The sequence below is a fragment of the Pleurodeles waltl genome, unplaced genomic scaffold (genome assembly GCF_031143425.1).
Source record: "Pleurodeles waltl isolate 20211129_DDA unplaced genomic scaffold, aPleWal1.hap1.20221129 scaffold_302, whole genome shotgun sequence".
Classification (NCBI taxonomy): Eukaryota; Metazoa; Chordata; class Amphibia; order Caudata; family Salamandridae; genus Pleurodeles; species Pleurodeles waltl.
In genome coordinates, this window is record NW_027150008.1 from 81,500 (window position 1) to 105,101 (window position 23,602).

A 23,602-nucleotide genomic window follows, 5' to 3' on the forward strand; every position below is an offset into this window, starting at 1 on the left:
GAAAACGGTCCACCATTTTTTCTTTCTCTACTTGAAGCAGGGGCCTTGAACGTTTGGGCTGTTTTGCTCTCCCCTGTGGTTCTTGCCCTGTTAAGTAGGGCGAAAAAACACCTCTCGGACCCTCGCCCTCGCAATGGCAGGGTCTCTGTTTGTGGCGCCACATGCCCTGCTAGGCTCAGCTTGTAACACACTCGGGTTTCTCTTCAAAACGAATAAATCTTTCGCCTTTTACTAAAGATTTCCGTGGAGAGGAACGTTTACGAGTTTCATTCAATTTTTTGAGGCCTTGCCACAGGTGAGGCTGTTTATCGTTTGTTGAAGACAAAAGTGCTAGCAGTTGGGGTACACCTGTGGGCTGTCTGCTGTTTCCTTTGCCAGAGGAAGTTGGTGTTTTGTTCTGAGGCCTGCTGTCTACTCATTTGCATAGGCCAGGTGGCTCATGGGAAAGAATTTCTGCGGAGCGTGAGGCTGCTTTTCTTGGCTGTCTTGAATCATCACGACAGCAGGCATTAGATTGTCTCTGCTCCCAACATCTCTGCTGCCAGCAGGCCAGGGGTCACCCTACTTTTCACAGGTGGCCACCAACACTCAGGCTGTGCTTTTCATAGGGCTTGCCCGTTATTGGTGCCCTTGGAGGTATACAGGAGGCTAGTTCTGGGTGCCTTGGGAGGTGTAAAGATGGCTATTCCCGGGCTGGCTCCCTCTCAGATTCTTTTGAAAGGGGGTGTCTGGCTTGTGACTCTGGCCTAGCTAGCTAGATCCTTTTAGATTCAGGCTCAGCTAGAGGATGTGCCTGAAAGCACATGACTTGTTCTGGAGCATGGTGGTGGCCCACTGCATTTGGATGGGATGGTTATTGCAGGAAAGGGTCAATTATCATGGAGACAAAAGGCCCAGAGAGCGACTCCAACCGAAAGGGATAGTGATACAAGCAGGCCGAGCTGCTTTAAAGTGTGCTGCCTCTGAGGCCATGGGAAGGTAAACAGCACTCTTTTGCAGCAGAACTGGGTTCAACATTCTGTCTAATTGCTTTGACACTGCACACAAATGTCTGGCAAAATCTACCAGAAGAGAACCGTGTCAGGAAAGCATTGCAGGGAGAAAAAAAGCCAGCATTTACCATTGATACCTCAGCTTCTGCTCGGTATTCCCTTATTTTCACCTGCCTGCTGCTGCGTACCTGGGTGGTGTCTAATGGGAATACTATTAGCGCTGCAAAGCCTTACTGTGGCATCAGTGGCATTCAATACACACAATCTATAGGAAAACGTTTCCCTGCGCGCCCACTTCACTTACAGCCTGCCTCCAGCTTTCCCTTTTCCCTGCCCAGCAGACTCACCCTGGCCAATCAGCTGAGGCGAGTGCCACCGAAATTTGCATATGCCCAGACAGAACCCTGAAAACGGTCCACCATTTTTTCTTTCTCTACTTGAAGCAGGGGCCTTGAACGTTTGGGCTGTTTTGCTCTCCCCTGTGGTTCTTGCCCTGTTAAGTAGGGCGAAAAACCACCTCTCGGACCCTCGCCCTCGCAATGGCAGGGTCTCTGTTTGTGGCGCCACATGCCCTGCTAGGCTCAGCTTGTAACACACTCGGGTTTCTCTTCAAAACGAATAAATCTTTCGCCTTTTACTAAAGATTTCCGTGGAGAGGAACGTTTACGAGTTTCATTCAATTTTTTTAGGCCTTGCCATAGGTGAGGCTGTTTATCGTTTGTTGAAGACAAAAGTGCTAGCAGTTGGGGTACACCTGTGGGCTGTCTGCTGTTTCCTTTGCCAGAGGAAGTTGGTGTTTTGTTCTGAGGCCTGCTGTCTACTCATTTGCATAGGCCAGGTGGCTCATGGGAAAGAATTTCTGCGGAGCGTGAGGCTGCTTTTCTTGGCTGTCTTGAATCATCACGACAGCAGGCATTAGATTGTCTCTGCTCCCAACATCTCTGCTGCCAGCAGGCCAGGGGTCACCCTACTTTTCACAGGTGGCCACCAACACTCAGGCTGTGCTTTTCATAGGGCTTGCCCGTTATTGGTGCCCTTGGAGGTATACAGGAGGCTAGTTCTGGGTGCCTTGGGAGGTGTAAAGATGGCTAGTCCCGGGCTGGCTCCCTCTCAGATTCTTTTGAAAGGGGGTGTCTGGCTTGTGACTCTGGCCTAGCTAGCTAGATCCTTTTAGATTCAGGCTCAGCTAGAGGATGTGCCTGAAAGCACATGACTTGTTCTGGAGCATGGTGGTGGCCCACTGCATTTGGATGGGATGGTTATTGCAGGAAAGGGTCAATTATCATGGAGACAAAAGGCCCAGAGAGCGACTCCAACCGAAAGGGATAGTGATACAAGCAGGCCGAGCTGCTTTAAAGTGTGCTGCCTCTGAGGCCATGGGAAGGTAAACAGCACTCTTTTGCAGCAGAACTGGGTTCAACATTCTGTCTAATTGCTTTGACACTGCACACAAATGTCTGGCAAAATCTACCAGAAGAGAACCGTGTCAGGAAAGCATTGCAGGGAGAAAAAAAGCCAGCATTTACCATTGATACCTCAGCTTCTGCTCGGTATTCCCTTATTTTCACCTGCCTGCTGCTGCGTACCTGGGTGGTGTCTAATGGGAATACTATTAGCGCTGCAAAGCCTTACTGTGGCATCAGTGGCATTCAATACACACGGGCCCATATTTATACTTTTTGACGCTAAACTGCGCTAACGCAGTTTAGCGTCAAAAAGTTTTGCGCCATCTAACGCCATTCTGAAGCGCCATGCGGGCGCCGTATTTATGGAATGGCGTAAGACGGCGCAATCAGACCGGCGCTGCCTGGTTTGCGTGGGAAAAAACCACGTAGACCAGACAGCGCCGGCGTAGGGGGAAAATGGCGCATGGGCGTCTTAAAATGGGGCAAGTCAGGTTACGTCGAAAAAATCGTCTTAACCCGACTTGCGCCATTTTTTAACGACGCCCATCCCCCATCAACATGACTCCTATCATTGTAAAGATAGGAGTCATGCCCCCTTGCCCAATGGCCATGCCCAGGGGACTTCTGTCCCCTGGGCATGGTCATTGGGCATAGTGGCATGTAGGGGGGCACAAATAAGGCCCCCCTATGCCACCAAAAAAATATATAAAAAAAAAAAAATTATACTTACCTGAACTTACCTGAATGTCCCTGGGGTGGGTCCCTCCATCCTTGGGGGTCCTCCTGGGGTGGGCAAGGGTGGCAGGGGGGGTCCCTGGGGGCATGGGAGGGCACCTGTGGGTTCATTTTGAGCCCACAGGCCCCTTAACGCCTGCTCTGAGCAGGCGTTAAAAAGTGGCGCAAATGCGCCGTTTTTAGCCACGCCAACTCCCGGGCGTCTCTTTTGCCCGGGAGTATAAATACCACGTAAAGTCCTGGGAGTCATTTTTTAGACGGGAACGCCTCCCTTGCATATCATTAACGCAAGGAAGGGGTTCACGCTAAAAAATGACGCACATTCCGGGAACTTTGGCGCTATTCGCCTCTAACGCCATAGTATAAATATGGCGTTAGTTGGCGTTAGTTTTGCGTCGAAATTGCGTCAAAAAAAACGACGCAATTTAGGCGCAAACGGAGTATAAATATGGCCCACAATCTATAGGAAAACGTTTCCCTGCGCGCCCACTTCACTTACAGCCTGCCTCCAGCTTTCCCTTTTCCCTGCCCAGCAGACTCACCCTGGCCAATCAGCTGAGGCGAGTGCCACCGAAATTTGCATATGCCCAGACAGAACCCTGAAAACGGTCCACCATTTTTTCTTTCTCTACTTGAAGCAGGGGCCTTGAACGTTTGGGCTGTTTTGCTCTCCCCTGTGGTTCTTGCCCTGTTAAGTAGGGCGAAAAACCACCTCTCGGACCCTCGCCCTCGCAATGGCAGGGTCTCTGTTTGTGGCGCCACATGCCCTGCTAGGCTCAGCTTGTAACACACTCGGGTTTCTCTTCAAAACGAATAAATCTTTCGCCTTTTACTAAAGATTTCCGTGGAGAGGAACGTTTACGAGTTTCATTCAATTTTTTGAGGCCTTGCCATAGGTGAGGCTGTTTATCGTTTGTTAAAGACAAAAGTGCTAGCAGTTGGGGTACACCTGTGGGCTGTCTGCTGTTTCCTTTGCCAGAGGAAGTTGGTGTTTTGTTCTGAGACCTGCTGTCTACTCATTTGCATAGGCCAGGTGGCTCATGGGAAAGAATTTCTGCGGAGCGTGAGGCTGCTTTTCTTGGCTATCTTGAATCATCACGACAGCAGGCATTAGATTGTCTCTGCTCCCAACATCTCTGCTGCCAGCAGGCCAGGGGTCACCCTACTTTTCACAGGTGGCCACCAACACTCAGGCTGTGCTTTTCATAGGGCTTGCCCGTTATTGGTGCCCGTTGTTGGTGCCCTTGGAGGTATACAGGAGGCTAGTTCTGGGTGCCTTGGGAGGTGTAAAGATGGCTAGTCCCGGGCTGGCTCCCTCTCAGATTCTTTTGAAAGGGGGTGTCTGGCTTGTGACTCTGGCCTAGCTAGCTAGATCCTTTTAGATTCAGGCTCAGCTAGAGGATGTGCCTGAAAGCACATGACTTGTTCTGGAGCATGGTGGTGGCCCACTGCATTTGGATGGGATGGTTATTGCAGGAAAGGGTCAATTATCATGGAGACAAAAGGCCCAGAGAGCGACTCCAACCGAAAGGGATAGTGATACAAGCAGGCCGAGCTGCTTTAAAGTGTGCTGCCTCTGAGGCCATGGGAAGGTAAGCAGCACTCTTTTGCAGCAGAACTGGGTTCAACATTCTGTCTAATTGCTTTGACACTGCACACAAATGTCTGGCAAAATCTACCAGAAGATAACCGTGTCAGGAAAGCATTGCAGGGAGAAAAAAAGCCAGCATTTACCATTGATACCTCAGCTTCTGCTCGGTATTCCCTTATTTTCACCTGCCTGCTGCTGCGTACCTGGGTGGTGTCTAATGGGAATACTATTAGCGCTGCAAAGCCTTACTGTGGCATCAGTGGCATTCAATACACACAATCTATAGGAAAACGTTTCCCTGTGCGCCCACTTCACTTACAGCCTGCCTCTAGCTTTCCCTTTTCCCTGCCCAGCAGACTCACCCTGGCCAATCAGCTGAGGCGAGTGCCACCGAAATTTGCATATGCCCAGACAGAACCCTGAAAACGGTCCACCATTTTTTCTTTCTCTACTTGAAGCAGGGGCCTTGAACGTTTGGGCTGTTTTGCTCTCCCCTGTGGTTCTTGCCCTGTTAAGTAGGGCGAAAAAACACCTCTCGGACCCTCGCCCTCGCAATGGCAGGGTCTCTGTTTGTGGCGCCACATGCCCTGCTAGGCTCAGCTTGTAACACACTCGGGTTTCTCTTCAAAACGAATAAATCTTTCGCCTTTTACTAAAGATTTCCGTGGAGAGGAACGTTTACGAGTTTCATTCAATTTTTTGAGGCCTTGCCACAGGTGAGGCTGTTTATCGTTTGTTGAAGACAAAAGTGCTAGCAGTTGGGGTACACCTGTGGGCTGTCTGCTGTTTCCTTTGCCAGAGGAAGTTGGTGTTTTGTTCTGAGGCCTGCTGTCTACTCATTTGCATAGGCCAGGTGGCTCATGGGAAAGAATTTCTGCGGAGCGTGAGGCTGCTTTTCTTGGCTGTCTTGAATCATCACGACAGCAGGCATTAGATTGTCTCTGCTCCCAACATCTCTGCTGCCAGCAGGCCAGGGGTCACCCTACTTTTCACAGGTGGCCACCAACACTCAGGCTGTGCTTTTCATAGGGCTTGCCCGTTATTGGTGCCCGTTGTTGGTGCCCTTGGAGGTATACAGGAGGCTAGTTCTGGGTGCCTTGGGGGGTGTAAAGATGGCTAGTCCCGGGCTGGCTCCCTCTCAGATTCTTTTGAAAGGGGGTGTCTGGCTTGTGACTCTGGCCTAGCTAGCTAGATCCTTTTAGATTCAGGCTCAGCTAGAGGATGTGCCTGAAAGCACATGACTTGTTCTGGAGCATGGTGGTGGCCCACTGCATTTGGATGGGATGGTTATTGCAGGAAAGGGTCAATTATCATGGAGACAAAAGGCCCAGAGAGCGACTCCAACCGAAAGGGATAGTGATACAAGCAGGCCGAGCTGCTTTAGAGTGTGCTGCCTCTGAGGCCATGGGAAGGTAAGCAGCACTCTTTTGCAGCAGAACTGGGTTCAACATTCTGTCTAATTGCTTTGACACTGCACACAAATGTCTGGCAAAATCTACCAGAAGATAACCGTGTCAGGAAAGCATTGCAGGGAGAAAAAAAGCCAGCATTTACCATTGATACCTCAGCTTCTGCTCGGTATTCCCTTATTTTCACCTGCCTGCTGCTGCGTACCTGGGTGGTGTCTAATGGGAATACTATTAGCGCTGCAAAGCCTTACTGTGGCATCAGTGGCATTCAATACACACAATCTATAGGAAAACGTTTCCCTGCGCGCCCACTTCACTTACAGCCTGCCTCCAGCTTTCCCTTTTCCCTGCCCAGCAGACTCACCCTGGCCAATCAGCTGAGGCGAGTGCCACCGAAATTTGCATATGCCCAGACAGAACCCTGAAAACGGTCCACCATTTTTTCTTTCTCTACTTGAAGCAGGGGCCTTGAACGTTTGGGCTGTTTTGCTCTCCCCTGTGGTTCTTGCCCTGTTAAGTAGGGCGAAAAACCACCTCTCGGACCCTCGCCCTTGCAATGGCAGGGTCTCTGTTTGTGGCGCCACATGCCCTGCTAGGCTCAGCTTGTAACACACTCGGGTTTCTCTTCAAAACGAATAAATCTTTCGCCTTTTACTAAAGATTTCCGTGGAGAGGAACGTTTACGAGTTTCATTCAATTTTTTGAGGCCTTGCCACAGGTGAGGCTGTTTATCGTTTGTTGAAGACAAAAGTGCTAGCAGTTGGGGTACACCTGTGGGCTGTCTGCTGTTTCCTTTGCCAGAGGAAGTTGGTGTTTTGTTCTGAGGCCTGCTGTCTACTCATTTGCATAGGCCAGGTGGCTCATGGGAAAGAATTTCTGCGGAGCGTGAGGCTGCTTTTCTTGGCTGTCTTGAATCATCACGACAGCAGGCATTAGATTGTCTCTGCTCCCAACATCTCTGCTGCCAGCAGGCCAGGGGTCACCCTACTTTTCACAGGTGGCCACCAACACTCAGGCTGTGCTTTTCATAGGGCTTGCCCGTTATTGGTGCCCTTGGAGGTATACAGGAGGCTAGTTCTGGGTGCCTTGGGAGGTGTAAAGATGGCTAGTCCCGGGCTGGCTCCCTCTCAGATTCTTTTGAAAGGGGGTGTCTGGCTTGTGACTCTGGCCTAGCTAGCTAGATCCTTTTAGATTCAGGCTCAGCTAGAGGATGTGCCTGAAAGCACATGACTTGTTCTGGAGCATGGTGGTGGCCCACTGCATTTGGATGGGATGGTTATTGCAGGAAAGGGTCAATTATCATGGAGACAAAAGGCCCAGAGAGCGACTCCAACCGAAAGGGATAGTGATACAAGCAGGCCGAGCTGCTTTAAAGTGTGCTGCCTCTGAGGCCATGGGAAGGTAAACAGCACTCTTTTGCAGCAGAACTGGGTTCAACATTCTGTCTAATTGCTTTGACACTGCACACAAATGTCTGGCAAAATCTACCAGAAGAGAACCGTGTCAGGAAAGCATTGCAGGGAGAAAAAAAGCCAGCATTTACCATTGATACCTCAGCTTCTGCTCGGTATTCCCTTATTTTCACCTGCCTGCTGCTGCGTACCTGGGTGGTGTCTAATGGGAATACTATTAGCGCTGCAAAGCCTTACTGTGGCATCAGTGGCATTCAATACACACGGGCCCATATTTATACTTTTTGACGCTAAACTGCGCTAACGCAGTTTAGCGTCAAAAAGTTTTGCGCCGTCTAACGCCATTCTGAAGCGCCATGCGGGCGCCGTATTTATGGAATGGCGTTAGACGGCGCAATCAGACCGGCGCTGCCTGGTTTGCGTGGGAAAAAACCACGTAGACCAGACAGCGCCGGCGTAGGGGGAAAATGGCGCATGGGCGTCTTAAAATGGGGCAAGTCAGGTTACGTCGAAAAAATCGTCTTAACCCGACTTGCGCCATTTTTTAACGACGCCCATCCCCCATCAACATGACTCCTATCATTGTAAAGATAGGAGTCATGCCCCCTTGCCCAATGGCCATGCCCAGGGGACTTCTGTCCCCTGGGCATGGTCATTGGGCATAGTGGCATGTAGGGGGGCACAAATAAGGCCCCCCTATGCCACCAAAAAAATATATAAAAAAAAAAAAATTATACTTACCTGAACTTACCTGAATGTCCCTGGGGTGGGTCCCTCCATCCTTGGGGGTCCTCCTGGGGTGGGCAAGGGTGGCAGGGGGGGTCCCTGGGGGCATGGGAGGGCACCTGTGGGTTCATTTTGAGCCCACAGGCCCCTTAACGCCTGCTCTGAGCAGGCGTTAAAAAGTGGCGCAAATGCGCCGTTTTTAGCCACGCCAACTCCCGGGCGTCTCTTTTGCCCGGGAGTATAAATACCACGTAAAGTCCTGGGAGTCATTTTTTAGACGGGAACGCCTCCCTTGCATATCATTAACGCAAGGAAGGGGTTCACGCAAAAAAATGACGCACATTCCGGGAACTTTGGCGCTATTCGCCTCTAACGCCATAGTATAAATATGGCGTTAGTTGGCGTTAGTTTTGCGTCGAAATTGCGTCAAAAAAAACGACGCAATTTAGGCGCAAACGGAGTATAAATATGGCCCACAATCTATAGGAAAACGTTTCCCTGCGCGCCCACTTCACTTACAGCCTGCCTCCAGCTTTCCCTTTTCCCTGCCCAGCAGACTCACCCTGGCCAATCAGCTGAGGCGAGTGCCACCGAAATTTGCATATGCCCAGACAGAACCCTGAAAACGGTCCACCATTTTTTCTTTCTCTACTTGAAGCAGGGGCCTTGAACGTTTGGGCTGTTTTGCTCTCCCCTGTGGTTCTTGCCCTGTTAAGTAGGGCGAAAAACCACCTCTCGGACCCTCGCCCTCGCAATGGCAGGGTCTCTGTTTGTGGCGCCACATGCCCTGCTAGGCTCAGCTTGTAACACACTCGGGTTTCTCTTCAAAACGAATAAATCTTTCGCCTTTTACTAAAGATTTCCGTGGAGAGGAACGTTTACGAGTTTCATTCAATTTTTTGAGGCCTTGCCATAGGTGAGGCTGTTTATCGTTTGTTGAAGACAAAAGTGCTAGCAGTTGGGGTACACCTGTGGGCTGTCTGCTGTTTCCTTTGCCAGAGGAAGTTGGTGTTTTGTTCTGAGGCCTGCTGTCTACTCATTTGCATAGGCCAGGTGGCTCATGGGAAAGAATTTCTGCGGAGCGTGAGGCTGCTTTTCTTGGCTATCTTGAATCATCACGACAGCAGGCATTAGATTGTCTCTGCTCCCAACATCTCTGCTGCCAGCAGGCCAGGGGTCACCCTACTTTTCACAGGTGGCCACCAACACTCAGGCTGTGCTTTTCATAGGGCTTGCCCGTTATTGGTGCCCGTTGTTGGTGCCCTTGGAGGTATACAGGAGGCTAGTTCTGGGTGCCTTGGGAGGTGTAAAGATGGCTAGTCCCGGGCTGGCTCCCTCTCAGATTCTTTTGAAAGGGGGTGTCTGGCTTGTGACTCTGGCCTAGCTAGCTAGATCCTTTTAGATTCAGGCTCAGCTAGAGGATGTGCCTGAAAGCACATGACTTGTTCTGGAGCATGGTGGTGGCCCACTGCATTTGGATGGGATGGTTATTGCAGGAAAGGGTCAATTATCATGGAGACAAAAGGCCCAGAGAGCGACTCCAACCGAAAGGGATAGTGATACAAGCAGGCCGAGCTGCTTTAAAGTGTGCTGCCTCTGAGGCCATGGGAAGGTAAGCAGCACTCTTTTGCAGCAGAACTGGGTTCAACATTCTGTCTAATTGCTTTGACACTGCACACAAATGTCTGGCAAAATCTACCAGAAGATAACCGTGTCAGGAAAGCATTGCAGGGAGAAAAAAAGCCAGCATTTACCATTGATACCTCAGCTTCTGCTCGGTATTCCCTTATTTTCACCTGCCTGCTGCTGCGTACCTGGGTGGTGTCTAATGGGAATACTATTAGCGCTGCAAAGCCTTACTGTGGCATCAGTGGCATTCAATACACACAATCTATAGGAAAACGTTTCCCTGTGCGCCCACTTCACTTACAGCCTGCCTCTAGCTTTCCCTTTTCCCTGCCCAGCAGACTCACCCTGGCCAATCAGCTGAGGCGAGTGCCACCGAAATTTGCATATGCCCAGACAGAACCCTGAAAACGGTCCACCATTTTTTCTTTCTCTACTTGAAGCAGGGGCCTTGAACGTTTGGGCTGTTTTGCTCTCCCCTGTGGTTCTTGCCCTGTTAAGTAGGGCGAAAAAACACCTCTCGGACCCTCGCCCTCGCAATGGCAGGGTCTCTGTTTGTGGCGCCACATGCCCTGCTAGGCTCAGCTTGTAACACACTCGGGTTTCTCTTCAAAACGAATAAATCTTTCGCCTTTTACTAAAGATTTCCGTGGAGAGGAACGTTTACGAGTTTCATTCAATTTTTTGAGGCCTTGCCACAGGTGAGGCTGTTTATCGTTTGTTGAAGACAAAAGTGCTAGCAGTTGGGGTACACCTGTGGGCTGTCTGCTGTTTCCTTTGCCAGAGGAAGTTGGTGTTTTGTTCTGAGGCCTGCTGTCTACTCATTTGCATAGGCCAGGTGGCTCATGGGAAAGAATTTCTGCGGAGCGTGAGGCTGCTTTTCTTGGCTGTCTTGAATCATCACGACAGCAGGCATTAGATTGTCTCTGCTCCCAACATCTCTGCTGCCAGCAGGCCAGGGGTCACCCTACTTTTCACAGGTGGCCACCAACACTCAGGCTGTGCTTTTCATAGGGCTTGCCCGTTATTGGTGCCCGTTGTTGGTGCCCTTGGAGGTATACAGGAGGCTAGTTCTGGGTGCCTTGGGGGGTGTAAAGATGGCTAGTCCCGGGCTGGCTCCCTCTCAGATTCTTTTGAAAGGGGGTGTCTGGCTTGTGACTCTGGCCTAGCTAGCTAGATCCTTTTAGATTCAGGCTCAGCTAGAGGATGTGCCTGAAAGCACATGACTTGTTCTGGAGCATGGTGGTGGCCCACTGCATTTGGATGGGATGGTTATTGCAGGAAAGGGTCAATTATCATGGAGACAAAAGGCCCAGAGAGCGACTCCAACCGAAAGGGATAGTGATACAAGCAGGCCGAGCTGCTTTAGAGTGTGCTGCCTCTGAGGCCATGGGAAGGTAAGCAGCACTCTTTTGCAGCAGAACTGGGTTCAACATTCTGTCTAATTGCTTTGACACTGCACACAAATGTCTGGCAAAATCTACCAGAAGATAACCGTGTCAGGAAAGCATTGCAGGGAGAAAAAAAGCCAGCATTTACCATTGATACCTCAGCTTCTGCTCGGTATTCCCTTATTTTCACCTGCCTGCTGCTGCGTACCTGGGTGGTGTCTAATGGGAATACTATTAGCGCTGCAAAGCCTTACTGTGGCATCAGTGGCATTCAATACACACAATCTATAGGAAAACGTTTCCCTGCGCGCCCACTTCACTTACAGCCTGCCTCCAGCTTTCCCTTTTCCCTGCCCAGCAGACTCACCCTGGCCAATCAGCTGAGGCGAGTGCCACCGAAATTTGCATATGCCCAGACAGAACCCTGAAAACGGTCCACCATTTTTTCTTTCTCTACTTGAAGCAGGGGCCTTGAACGTTTGGGCTGTTTTGCTCTCCCCTGTGGTTCTTGCCCTGTTAAGTAGGGCGAAAAACCACCTCTCGGACCCTCGCCCTTGCAATGGCAGGGTCTCTGTTTGTGGCGCCACATGCCCTGCTAGGCTCAGCTTGTAACACACTCGGGTTTCTCTTCAAAACGAATAAATCTTTCGCCTTTTACTAAAGATTTCCGTGGAGAGGAACGTTTACGAGTTTCATTCAATTTTTTGAGGCCTTGCCACAGGTGAGGCTGTTTATCGTTTGTTGAAGACAAAAGTGCTAGCAGTTGGGGTACACCTGTGGGCTGTCTGCTGTTTCCTTTGCCAGAGGAAGTTGGTGTTTTGTTCTGAGGCCTGCTGTCTACTCATTTGCATAGGCCAGGTGGCTCATGGGAAAGAATTTCTGCGGAGCGTGAGGCTGCTTTTCTTGGCTGTCTTGAATCATCACGACAGCAGGCATTAGATTGTCTCTGCTCCCAACATCTCTGCTGCCAGCAGGCCAGGGGTCACCCTACTTTTCACAGGTGGCCACCAACACTCAGGCTGTGCTTTTCATAGGGCTTGCCCGTTATTGGTGCCCTTGGAGGTATACAGGAGGCTAGTTCTGGGTGCCTTGGGAGGTGTAAAGATGGCTAGTCCCGGGCTGGCTCCCTCTCAGATTCTTTTGAAAGGGGGTGTCTGGCTTGTGACTCTGGCCTAGCTAGCTAGATCCTTTTAGATTCAGGCTCAGCTAGAGGATGTGCCTGAAAGCACATGACTTGTTCTGGAGCATGGTGGTGGCCCACTGCATTTGGATGGGATGGTTATTGCAGGAAAGGGTCAATTATCATGGAGACAAAAGGCCCAGAGAGCGACTCCAACCGAAAGGGATAGTGATACAAGCAGGCCGAGCTGCTTTAAAGTGTGCTGCCTCTGAGGCCATGGGAAGGTAAACAGCACTCTTTTGCAGCAGAACTGGGTTCAACATTCTGTCTAATTGCTTTGACACTGCACACAAATGTCTGGCAAAATCTACCAGAAGAGAACCGTGTCAGGAAAGCATTGCAGGGAGAAAAAAAGCCAGCATTTACCATTGATACCTCAGCTTCTGCTCGGTATTCCCTTATTTTCACCTGCCTGCTGCTGCGTACCTGGGTGGTGTCTAATGGGAATACTATTAGCGCTGCAAAGCCTTACTGTGGCATCAGTGGCATTCAATACACACGGGCCCATATTTATACTTTTTGACGCTAAACTGCGCTAACGCAGTTTAGCGTCAAAAAGTTTTGCGCCGTCTAACGCCATTCTGAAGCGCCATGCGGGCGCCGTATTTATGGAATGGCGTTAGACGGCGCAATCAGACCGGCGCTGCCTGGTTTGCGTGGGAAAAAACCACGTAGACCAGACAGCGCCGGCGTAGGGGGAAAATGGCGCATGGGCGTCTTAAAATGGGGCAAGTCAGGTTACGTCGAAAAAATCGTCTTAACCCGACTTGCGCCATTTTTTAACGACGCCCATCCCCCATCAACATGACTCCTATCATTGTAAAGATAGGAGTCATGCCCCCTTGCCCAATGGCCATGCCCAGGGGACTTCTGTCCCCTGGGCATGGTCATTGGGCATAGTGGCATGTAGGGGGGCACAAATAAGGCCCCCCTATGCCACCAAAAAAATATATAAAAAAAAAAAAATTATACTTACCTGAACTTACCTGAATGTCCCTGGGGTGGGTCCCTCCATCCTTGGGGGTCCTCCTGGGGTGGGCAAGGGTGGCAGGGGGGGTCCCTGGGGGCATGGGAGGGCACCTGTGGGTTCATTTTGAGCCCACAGGCCCCTTAACGCCTGCTCTGAGCAGGCGTTAAAAAGTGGCGCAAATGCGCCGTTTTTAGCCACGCCAACTCCCGGGCGTCTCTTTTGCCCGGGAGTATAAATACCACGTAAAGTCCTGGGAGTCATTTTTTAGACGGGAACGCCTCCCTTGCATATCATTAACGCAAGGAAGGGGTTCACGCTAAAAAATGACGCACATTCCGGGAACTTTGGCGCTATTCGCCTCTAACGCCATAGTATAAATATGGCGTTAGTTGGCGTTAGTTTTGCGTCGAAATTGCGTCAAAAAAAACGACGCAATTTAGGCGCAAACGGAGTATAAATATGGCCCACAATCTATAGGAAAACGTTTCCCTGCGCGCCCACTTCACTTACAGCCTGCCTCCAGCTTTCCCTTTTCCCTGCCCAGCAGACTCACCCTGGCCAATCAGCTGAGGCGAGTGCCACCGAAATTTGCATATGCCCAGACAGAACCCTGAAAACGGTCCACCATTTTTTCTTTCTCTACTTGAAGCAGGGGCCTTGAACGTTTGGGCTGTTTTGCTCTCCCCTGTGGTTCTTGCCCTGTTAAGTAGGGCGAAAAACCACCTCTCGGACCCTCGCCCTCGCAATGGCAGGGTCTCTGTTTGTGGCGCCACATGCCCTGCTAGGCTCAGCTTGTAACACACTCGGGTTTCTCTTCAAAACGAATAAATCTTTCGCCTTTTACTAAAGATTTCCGTGGAGAGGAACGTTTACGAGTTTCATTCAATTTTTTGAGGCCTTGCCATAGGTGAGGCTGTTTATCGTTTGTTGAAGACAAAAGTGCTAGCAGTTGGGGTACACCTGTGGGCTGTCTGCTGTTTCCTTTGCCAGAGGAAGTTGGTGTTTTGTTCTGAGGCCTGCTGTCTACTCATTTGCATAGGCCAGGTGGCTCATGGGAAAGAATTTCTGCGGAGCGTGAGGCTGCTTTTCTTGGCTATCTTGAATCATCACGACAGCAGGCATTAGATTGTCTCTGCTCCCAACATCTCTGCTGCCAGCAGGCCAGGGGTCACCCTACTTTTCACAGGTGGCCACCAACACTCAGGCTGTGCTTTTCATAGGGCTTGCCCGTTATTGGTGCCCGTTGTTGGTGCCCTTGGAGGTATACAGGAGGCTAGTTCTGGGTGCCTTGGGAGGTGTAAAGATGGCTAGTCCCGGGCTGGCTCCCTCTCAGATTCTTTTGAAAGGGGGTGTCTGGCTTGTGACTCTGGCCTAGCTAGCTAGATCCTTTTAGATTCAGGCTCAGCTAGAGGATGTGCCTGAAAGCACATGACTTGTTCTGGAGCATGGTGGTGGCCCACTGCATTTGGATGGGATGGTTATTGCAGGAAAGGGTCAATTATCATGGAGACAAAAGGCCCAGAGAGCGACTCCAACCGAAAGGGATAGTGATACAAGCAGGCCGAGCTGCTTTAAAGTGTGCTGCCTCTGAGGCCATGGGAAGGTAAGCAGCACTCTTTTGCAGCAGAACTGGGTTCAACATTCTGTCTAATTGCTTTGACACTGCACACAAATGTCTGGCAAAATCTACCAGAAGATAACCGTGTCAGGAAAGCATTGCAGGGAGAAAAAAAGCCAGCATTTACCATTGATACCTCAGCTTCTGCTCGGTATTCCCTTATTTTCACCTGCCTGCTGCTGCGTACCTGGGTGGTGTCTAATGGGAATACTATTAGCGCTGCAAAGCCTTACTGTGGCATCAGTGGCATTCAATACACACAATCTATAGGAAAACGTTTCCCTGTGCGCCCACTTCACTTACAGCCTGCCTCTAGCTTTCCCTTTTCCCTGCCCAGCAGACTCACCCTGGCCAATCAGCTGAGGCGAGTGCCACCGAAATTTGCATATGCCCAGACAGAACCCTGAAAACGGTCCACCATTTTTTCTTTCTCTACTTGAAGCAGGGGCCTTGAACGTTTGGGCTGTTTTGCTCTCCCCTGTGGTTCTTGCCCTGTTAAGTAGGGCGAAAAAACACCTCTCGGACCCTCGCCCTCGCAATGGCAGGGTCTCTGTTTGTGGCGCCACATGCCCTGCTAGGCTCAGCTTGTAACACACTCGGGTTTCTCTTCAAAACGAATAAATCTTTCGCCTTTTACTAAAGATTTCCGTGGAGAGGAACGTTTACGAGTTTCATTCAATTTTTTGAGGCCTTGCCACAGGTGAGGCTGTTTATCGTTTGTTGAAGACAAAAGTGCTAGCAGTTGGGGTACACCTGTGGGCTGTCTGCTGTTTCCTTTGCCAGAGGAAGTTGGTGTTTTGTTCTGAGGCCTGCTGTCTACTCATTTGCATAGGCCAGGTGGCTCATGGGAAAGAATTTCTGCGGAGCGTGAGGCTGCTTTTCTTGGCTGTCTTGAATCATCACGACAGCAGGCATTAGATTGTCTCTGCTCCCAACATCTCTGCTGCCAGCAGGCCAGGGGTCACCCTACTTTTCACAGGTGGCCACCAACACTCAGGCTGTGCTTTTCATAGGGCTTGCCCGTTATTGGTGCCCGTTGTTGGTGCCCTTGGAGGTATACAGGAGGCTAGTTCTGGGTGCCTTGGGGGGTGTAAAGATGGCTAGTCCCGGGCTGGCTCCCTCTCAGATTCTTTTGAAAGGGGGTGTCTGGCTTGTGACTCTGGCCTAGCTAGCTAGATCCTTTTAGATTCAGGCTCAGCTAGAGGATGTGCCTGAAAGCACATGACTTGTTCTGGAGCATGGTGGTGGCCCACTGCATTTGGATGGGATGGTTATTGCAGGAAAGGGTCAATTATCATGGAGACAAAAGGCCCAGAGAGCGACTCCAACCGAAAGGGATAGTGATACAAGCAGGCCGAGCTGCTTTAGAGTGTGCTGCCTCTGAGGCCATGGGAAGGTAAGCAGCACTCTTTTGCAGCAGAACTGGGTTCAACATTCTGTCTAATTGCTTTGACACTGCACACAAATGTCTGGCAAAATCTACCAGAAGATAACCGTGTCAGGAAAGCATTGCAGGGAGAAAAAAAGCCAGCATTTACCATTGATACCTCAGCTTCTGCTCGGTATTCCCTTATTTTCACCTGCCTGCTGCTGCGTACCTGGGTGGTGTCTAATGGGAATACTATTAGCGCTGCAAAGCCTTACTGTGGCATCAGTGGCATTCAATACACACAATCTATAGGAAAACGTTTCCCTGCGCGCCCACTTCACTTACAGCCTGCCTCCAGCTTTCCCTTTTCCCTGCCCAGCAGACTCACCCTGGCCAATCAGCTGAGGCGAGTGCCACCGAAATTTGCATATGCCCAGACAGAACCCTGAAAACGGTCCACCATTTTTTCTTTCTCTACTTGAAGCAGGGGCCTTGAACGTTTGGGCTGTTTTGCTCTCCCCTGTGGTTCTTGCCCTGTTAAGTAGGGCGAAAAACCACCTCTCGGACCCTCGCCCTTGCAATGGCAGGGTCTCTGTTTGTGGCGCCACATGCCCTGCTAGGCTCAGCTTGTAACACACTCGGGTTTCTCTTCAAAACGAATAAATCTTTCGCCTTTTACTAAAGATTTCCGTGGAGAGGAACGTTTACGAGTTTCATTCAATTTTTTGAGGCCTTGCCACAGGTGAGGCTGTTTATCGTTTGTTGAAGACAAAAGTGCTAGCAGTTGGGGTACACCTGTGGGCTGTCTGCTGTTTCCTTTGCCAGAGGAAGTTGGTGTTTTGTTCTGAGGCCTGCTGTCTACTCATTTGCATAGGCCAGGTGGCTCATGGGAAAGAATTTCTGCGGAGCGTGAGGCTGCTTTTCTTGGCTGTCTTGAATCATCACGACAGCAGGCATTAGATTGTCTCTGCTCCCAACATCTCTGCTGCCAGCAGGCCAGGGGTCACCCTACTTTTCACAGGTGGCCACCAACACTCAGGCTGTGCTTTTCATAGGGCTTGCCCGTTATTGGTGCCCGTTGTTGGTGCCCTTGGAGGTATACAGGAGGCTAGTTCTGGGTGCCTTGGGGGGTGTAAAGATGGCTAGTCCCGGGCTGGCTCCCTCTCAGATTCTTTTGAAAGGGGGTGTCTGGCTTGTGACTCTGGCCTAGCTAGCTAGATCCTTTTAGATTCAGGCTCAGCTAGAGGATGTGCCTGAAAGCACATGACTTGTTCTGGAGCATGGTGGTGGCCCACTGCATTTGGATGGGATGGTTATTGCAGGAAAGGGTCAATTATCATGGAGACAAAAGGCCCAGAGAGCGACTCCAACCGAAAGGGATAGTGATACAAGCAGGCCGAGCTGCTTTAGAGTGTGCTGCCTCTGAGGCCATGGGAAGGTAAGCAGCACTCTTTTGCAGCAGAACTGGGTTCAACATTCTGTCTAATTGCTTTGACACTGCACACAAATGTCTGGCAAAATCTACCAGAAGATAACCGTGTCAGGAAAGCATTGCAGGGAGAAAAAAAGCCAGCATTTACCATTGATACCTCAGCTTCTGCTCGGTATTCCCTTATTTTCACCTGCCTGCTGCTGCGTACCTGGGTGGTGTCTAATGGGAATACTATTAGCGCTGCAAAGCCTTACTGTGGCATCAGTGGCATTCAATACACACAATCTATAGGAAAACGTTTCCCTGCGCGCCCACTTCACTTACAGCCTGCCTCCAGCTTTCCCTTTTCCCTGCCCAGCAGACTCACCCTGGCCAATCAGCTGAGGCGAGTGCCACCGAAATTTGCATATGCCCAGACAGAACCCTGAAAACGGTCCACCATTTTTTCTTTCTCTACTTGAAGCAGGGGCCTTGAACGTTTGGGCTGTTTTGCTCTCCCCTGTGGTTCTTGCCCTGTTAAGTAGGGCGAAAAACCACCTCTCGGACCCTCGCCCTTGCAATGGCAGGGTCTCTGTTTGTGGCGCCACATGCCCTGCTAGGCTCAGCTTGTAACACACTCGGGTTTCTCTTCAAAACGAATAAATCTTTCGCCTTTTACTAAAGATTTCCGTGGAGAGGAACGTTTACGAGTTTCATTCAATTTTTTGAGGCCTTGCCACAGGTGAGGCTGTTTATCGTTTGTTGAAGACAAAAGTGCTAGCAGTTGGGGTACACCTGTGGGCTGTCTGCTGTTTCCTTTGCCAGAGGAAGTTGGTGTTTTGTTCTGAGGCCTGCTGTCTACTCATTTGCATAGGCCAGGTGGCTCATGGGAAAGAATTTCTGCGGAGCGTGAGGCTGCTTTTCTTGGCTGTCTTGAATCATCACGACAGCAGGCATTAGATTGTCTCTGCTCCCAACATCTCTGCTGCCAGCAGGCCAGGGGTCACCCTACTTTTCACAGGTGGCCACCAACACTCAGGCTGTGCTTTTCATAGGGCTTGCCCGTTATTGGTGCCCTTGGAGGTATACAGGAGGCTAGTTCTGGGTGCCTTGGGAGGTGTAAAGATGGCTAGTCCCGGGCTGGCTCCCTCTCAGATTCTTTTGAAAGGGGGTGTCTGGCTTGTGACTCTGGCCTAGCTAGCTAGATCCTTTTAGATTCAGGCTCAGCTAGAGGATGTGCCTGAAAGCACATGACTTGTTCTGGAGCATGGTGGTGGCCCACTGCATTTGGATGGGATGGTTATTGCAGGAAAGGGTCAATTATCATGGAGACAAAAGGCCCAGAGAGCGACTCCAACCGAAAGGGATAGTGATACAAGCAGGCCGAGCTGCTTTAAAGTGTGCTGCCTCTGAGGCCATGGGAAGGTAAACAGCACTCTTTTGCAGCAGAACTGGGTTCAACATTCTGTCTAATTGCTTTGACACTGCACACAAATGTCTGGCAAAATCTACCAGAAGAGAACCGTGTCAGGAAAGCATTGCAGGGAGAAAAAAAGCCAGCATTTACCATTGATACCTCAGCTTCTGCTCGGTATTCCCTTATTTTCACCTGCCTGCTGCTGCGTACCTGGGTGGTGTCTAATGGGAATACTATTAGCGCTGCAAAGCCTTACTGTGGCATCAGTGGCATTCAATACACACGGGCCCATATTTATACTTTTTGACGCTAAACTGCGCTAACGCAGTTTAGCGTCAAAAAGTTTTGCGCCGTCTAACGCCATTCTGAAGCGCCATGCGGGCGCCGTATTTATGGAATGGCGTTAGACGGCGCAATCAGACCGGCGCTGCCTGGTTTGCGTGGGAAAAAACCACGTAGACCAGACAGCGCCGGCGTAGGGGGAAAATGGCGCATGGGCGTCTTAAAATGGGGCAAGTCAGGTTACGTCGAAAAAATCGTCTTAACCCGACTTGCGCCATTTTTTAACGACGCCCATCCCCCATCAACATGACTCCTATCATTGTAAAGATAGGAGTCATGCCCCCTTGCCCAATGGCCATGCCCAGGGGACTTCTGTCCCCTGGGCATGGTCATTGGGCATAGTGGCATGTAGGGGGGCACAAATAAGGCCCCCCTATGCCACCAAAAAAATATATAAAAAAAAAAAAATTATACTTACCTGAACTTACCTGAATGTCCCTGGGGTGGGTCCCTCCATCCTTGGGGGTCCTCCTGGGGTGGGCAAGGGTGGCAGGGGGGGTCCCTGGGGGCATGGGAGGGCACCTGTGGGTTCATTTTGAGCCCACAGGCCCCTTAACGCCTGCTCTGAGCAGGCGTTAAAAAGTGGCGCAAATGCGCCGTTTTTAGCCACGCCAACTCCCGGGCGTCTCTTTTGCCCGGGAGTATAAATACCACGTAAAGTCCTGGGAGTCATTTTTTAGACGGGAACGCCTCCCTTGCATATCATTAACGCAAGGAAGGGGTTCACGCTAAAAAATGACGCACATTCCGGGAACTTTGGCGCTATTCGCCTCTAACGCCATAGTATAAATATGGCGTTAGTTGGCGTTAGTTTTGCGTCGAAATTGCGTCAAAAAAAACGACGCAATTTAGGCGCAAACGGAGTATAAATATGGCCCACAATCTATAGGAAAACGTTTCCCTGCGCGCCCACTTCACTTACAGCCTGCCTCCAGCTTTCCCTTTTCCCTGCCCAGCAGACTCACCCTGGCCAATCAGCTGAGGCGAGTGCCACCGAAATTTGCATATGCCCAGACAGAACCCTGAAAACGGTCCACCATTTTTTCTTTCTCTACTTGAAGCAGGGGCCTTGAACGTTTGGGCTGTTTTGCTCTCCCCTGTGGTTCTTGCCCTGTTAAGTAGGGCGAAAAACCACCTCTCGGACCCTCGCCCTCGCAATGGCAGGGTCTCTGTTTGTGGCGCCACATGCCCTGCTAGGCTCAGCTTGTAACACACTCGGGTTTCTCTTCAAAACGAATAAATCTTTCGCCTTTTACTAAAGATTTCCGTGGAGAGGAACGTTTACGAGTTTCATTCAATTTTTTGAGGCCTTGCCATAGGTGAGGCTGTTTATCGTTTGTTGAAGACAAAAGTGCTAGCAGTTGGGGTACACCTGTGGGCTGTCTGCTGTTTCCTTTGCCAGAGGAAGTTGGTGTTTTGTTCTGAGGCCTGCTGTCTACTCATTTGCATAGGCCAGGTGGCTCATGGGAAAGAATTTCTGCGGAGCGTGAGGCTGCTTTTCTTGGCTATCTTGAATCATCACGACAGCAGGCATTAGATTGTCTCTGCTCCCAACATCTCTGCTGCCAGCAGGCCAGGGGTCACCCTACTTTTCACAGGTGGCCACCAACACTCAGGCTGTGCTTTTCATAGGGCTTGCCCGTTATTGGTGCCCGTTGTTGGTGCCCTTGGAGGTATACAGGAGGCTAGTTCTGGGTGCCTTGGGAGGTGTAAAGATGGCTAGTCCCGGGCTGGCTCCCTCTCAGATTCTTTTGAAAGGGGGTGTCTGGCTTGTGACTCTGGCCTAGCTAGCTAGATCCTTTTAGATTCAGGCTCAGCTAGAGGATGTGCCTGAAAGCACATGACTTGTTCTGGAGCATGGTGGTGGCCCACTGCATTTGGATGGGATGGTTATTGCAGGAAAGGGTCAATTATCATGGAGACAAAAGGCCCAGAGAGCGACTCCAACCGAAAGGGATAGTGATACAAGCAGGCCGAGCTGCTTTAAAGTGTGCTGCCTCTGAGGCCATGGGAAGGTAAGCAGCACTCTTTTGCAGCAGAACTGGGTTCAACATTCTGTCTAATTGCTTTGACACTGCACACAAATGTCTGGCAAAATCTACCAGAAGATAACCGTGTCAGGAAAGCATTGCAGGGAGAAAAAAAGCCAGCATTTACCATTGATACCTCAGCTTCTGCTCGGTATTCCCTTATTTTCACCTGCCTGCTGCTGCGTACCTGGGTGGTGTCTAATGGGAATACTATTAGCGCTGCAAAGCCTTACTGTGGCATCAGTGGCATTCAATACACACAATCTATAGGAAAACGTTTCCCTGTGCGCCCACTTCACTTACAGCCTGCCTCTAGCTTTCCCTTTTCCCTGCCCAGCAGACTCACCCTGGCCAATCAGCTGAGGCGAGTGCCACCGAAATTTGCATATGCCCAGACAGAACCCTGAAAACGGTCCACCATTTTTTCTTTCTCTACTTGAAGCAGGGGCCTTGAACGTTTGGGCTGTTTTGCTCTCCCCTGTGGTTCTTGCCCTGTTAAGTAGGGCGAAAAAACACCTCTCGGACCCTCGCCCTCGCAATGGCAGGGTCTCTGTTTGTGGCGCCACATGCCCTGCTAGGCTCAGCTTGTAACACACTCGGGTTTCTCTTCAAAACGAATAAATCTTTCGCCTTTTACTAAAGATTTCCGTGGAGAGGAACGTTTACGAGTTTCATTCAATTTTTTGAGGCCTTGCCACAGGTGAGGCTGTTTATCGTTTGTTGAAGACAAAAGTGCTAGCAGTTGGGGTACACCTGTGGGCTGTCTGCTGTTTCCTTTGCCAGAGGAAGTTGGTGTTTTGTTCTGAGGCCTGCTGTCTACTCATTTGCATAGGCCAGGTGGCTCATGGGAAAGAATTTCTGCGGAGCGTGAGGCTGCTTTTCTTGGCTGTCTTGAATCATCACGACAGCAGGCATTAGATTGTCTCTGCTCCCAACATCTCTGCTGCCAGCAGGCCAGGGGTCACCCTACTTTTCACAGGTGGCCACCAACACTCAGGCTGTGCTTTTCATAGGGCTTGCCCGTTATTGGTGCCCTTGGAGGTATACAGGAGGCTAGTTCTGGGTGCCTTGGGAGGTGTAAAGATGGCTATTCCCGGGCTGGCTCCCTCTCAGATTCTTTTGAAAGGGGGTGTCTGGCTTGTGACTCTGGCCTAGCTAGCTAGATCCTTTTAGATTCAGGCTCAGCTAGAGGATGTGCCTGAAAGCACATGACTTGTTCTGGAGCATGGTGGTGGCCCACTGCATTTGGATGGGATGGTTATTGCAGGAAAGGGTCAATTATCATGGAGACAAAAGGCCCAGAGAGCGACTCCAACCGAAAGGGATAGTGATACAAGCAGGCCGAGCTGCTTTAAAGTGTGCTGCCTCTGAGGCCATGGGAAGGTAAACAGCACTCTTTTGCAGCAGAACTGGGTTCAACATTCTGTCTAATTGCTTTGACACTGCACACAAATGTCTGGCAAAATCTACCAGAAGAGAACCGTGTCAGGAAAGCATTGCAGGGAGAAAAAAAGCCAGCATTTACCATTGATACCTCAGCTTCTGCTCGGTATTCCCTTATTTTCACCTGCCTGCTGCTGCGTACCTGGGTGGTGTCTAATGGGAATACTATTAGCGCTGCAAAGCCTTACTGTGGCATCAGTGGCATTCAATACACACAATCTATAGGAAAACGTTTCCCTGCGCGCCCACTTCACTTACAGCCTGCCTCCAGCTTTCCCTTTTCCCTGCCCAGCAGACTCACCCTGGCCAATCAGCTGAGGCGAGTGCCACCGAAATTTGCATATGCCCAGACAGAACCCTGAAAACGGTCCACCATTTTTTCTTTCTCTACTTGAAGCAGGGGCCTTGAACGTTTGGGCTGTTTTGCTCTCCCCTGTGGTTCTTGCCCTGTTAAGTAGGGCGAAAAACCACCTCTCGGACCCTCGCCCTTGCAATGGCAGGGTCTCTGTTTGTGGCGCCACATGCCCTGCTAGG

The 23,602-nt window shown here is 50.5% G+C and overlaps 14 non-coding genes across 14 annotated transcripts; all 14 read left to right on the forward strand.

Annotated features, from left to right (window-relative positions):
• Positions 1–187: 187 nt before the first annotated feature.
• Positions 188–303, forward strand: LOC138275647 (U5 spliceosomal RNA). Its single transcript, XR_011200420.1, has one exon. It is a non-coding gene; the product is annotated as a U5 spliceosomal RNA (small nuclear RNA).
• A 1,282-nt stretch (positions 304–1,585) lies between these two features.
• Positions 1,586–1,701, forward strand: LOC138275680 (U5 spliceosomal RNA). The gene has a single exon (XR_011200453.1). It is a non-coding gene; the product is annotated as a U5 spliceosomal RNA (small nuclear RNA).
• Positions 1,702–3,921: 2,220 nt separating this feature from the next.
• Positions 3,922–4,037, forward strand: LOC138275698 (U5 spliceosomal RNA). Its single transcript, XR_011200471.1, has one exon. It is a non-coding gene; the product is annotated as a U5 spliceosomal RNA (small nuclear RNA).
• A 1,295-nt stretch (positions 4,038–5,332) lies between these two features.
• LOC138275648 (U5 spliceosomal RNA) lies at positions 5,333–5,448 on the forward strand. Its single transcript, XR_011200421.1, has one exon. It is a non-coding gene; the product is annotated as a U5 spliceosomal RNA (small nuclear RNA).
• A 1,295-nt stretch (positions 5,449–6,743) lies between these two features.
• LOC138275649 (U5 spliceosomal RNA) lies at positions 6,744–6,859 on the forward strand. Its single transcript, XR_011200422.1, has one exon. It is a non-coding gene; the product is annotated as a U5 spliceosomal RNA (small nuclear RNA).
• A 2,220-nt stretch (positions 6,860–9,079) lies between these two features.
• LOC138275699 (U5 spliceosomal RNA) lies at positions 9,080–9,195 on the forward strand. Its single transcript, XR_011200472.1, has one exon. It is a non-coding gene; the product is annotated as a U5 spliceosomal RNA (small nuclear RNA).
• Positions 9,196–10,490: 1,295 nt separating this feature from the next.
• Positions 10,491–10,606, forward strand: LOC138275650 (U5 spliceosomal RNA). Its single transcript, XR_011200423.1, has one exon. It is a non-coding gene; the product is annotated as a U5 spliceosomal RNA (small nuclear RNA).
• A 1,295-nt stretch (positions 10,607–11,901) lies between these two features.
• LOC138275651 (U5 spliceosomal RNA) lies at positions 11,902–12,017 on the forward strand. Its single transcript, XR_011200424.1, has one exon. It is a non-coding gene; the product is annotated as a U5 spliceosomal RNA (small nuclear RNA).
• A 2,220-nt stretch (positions 12,018–14,237) lies between these two features.
• LOC138275700 (U5 spliceosomal RNA) lies at positions 14,238–14,353 on the forward strand. The gene has a single exon (XR_011200473.1). It is a non-coding gene; the product is annotated as a U5 spliceosomal RNA (small nuclear RNA).
• A 1,295-nt stretch (positions 14,354–15,648) lies between these two features.
• LOC138275652 (U5 spliceosomal RNA) lies at positions 15,649–15,764 on the forward strand. The gene has a single exon (XR_011200425.1). It is a non-coding gene; the product is annotated as a U5 spliceosomal RNA (small nuclear RNA).
• Positions 15,765–17,059: 1,295 nt separating this feature from the next.
• On the forward strand, positions 17,060–17,175 carry LOC138275653 (U5 spliceosomal RNA). The gene has a single exon (XR_011200426.1). It is a non-coding gene; the product is annotated as a U5 spliceosomal RNA (small nuclear RNA).
• Positions 17,176–18,470: 1,295 nt separating this feature from the next.
• Positions 18,471–18,586, forward strand: LOC138275654 (U5 spliceosomal RNA). The gene has a single exon (XR_011200427.1). It is a non-coding gene; the product is annotated as a U5 spliceosomal RNA (small nuclear RNA).
• Positions 18,587–20,806: 2,220 nt separating this feature from the next.
• Positions 20,807–20,922, forward strand: LOC138275701 (U5 spliceosomal RNA). The gene has a single exon (XR_011200474.1). It is a non-coding gene; the product is annotated as a U5 spliceosomal RNA (small nuclear RNA).
• A 1,295-nt stretch (positions 20,923–22,217) lies between these two features.
• On the forward strand, positions 22,218–22,333 carry LOC138275655 (U5 spliceosomal RNA). Its single transcript, XR_011200428.1, has one exon. It is a non-coding gene; the product is annotated as a U5 spliceosomal RNA (small nuclear RNA).
• Positions 22,334–23,602: the final 1,269 nt, after the last annotated feature.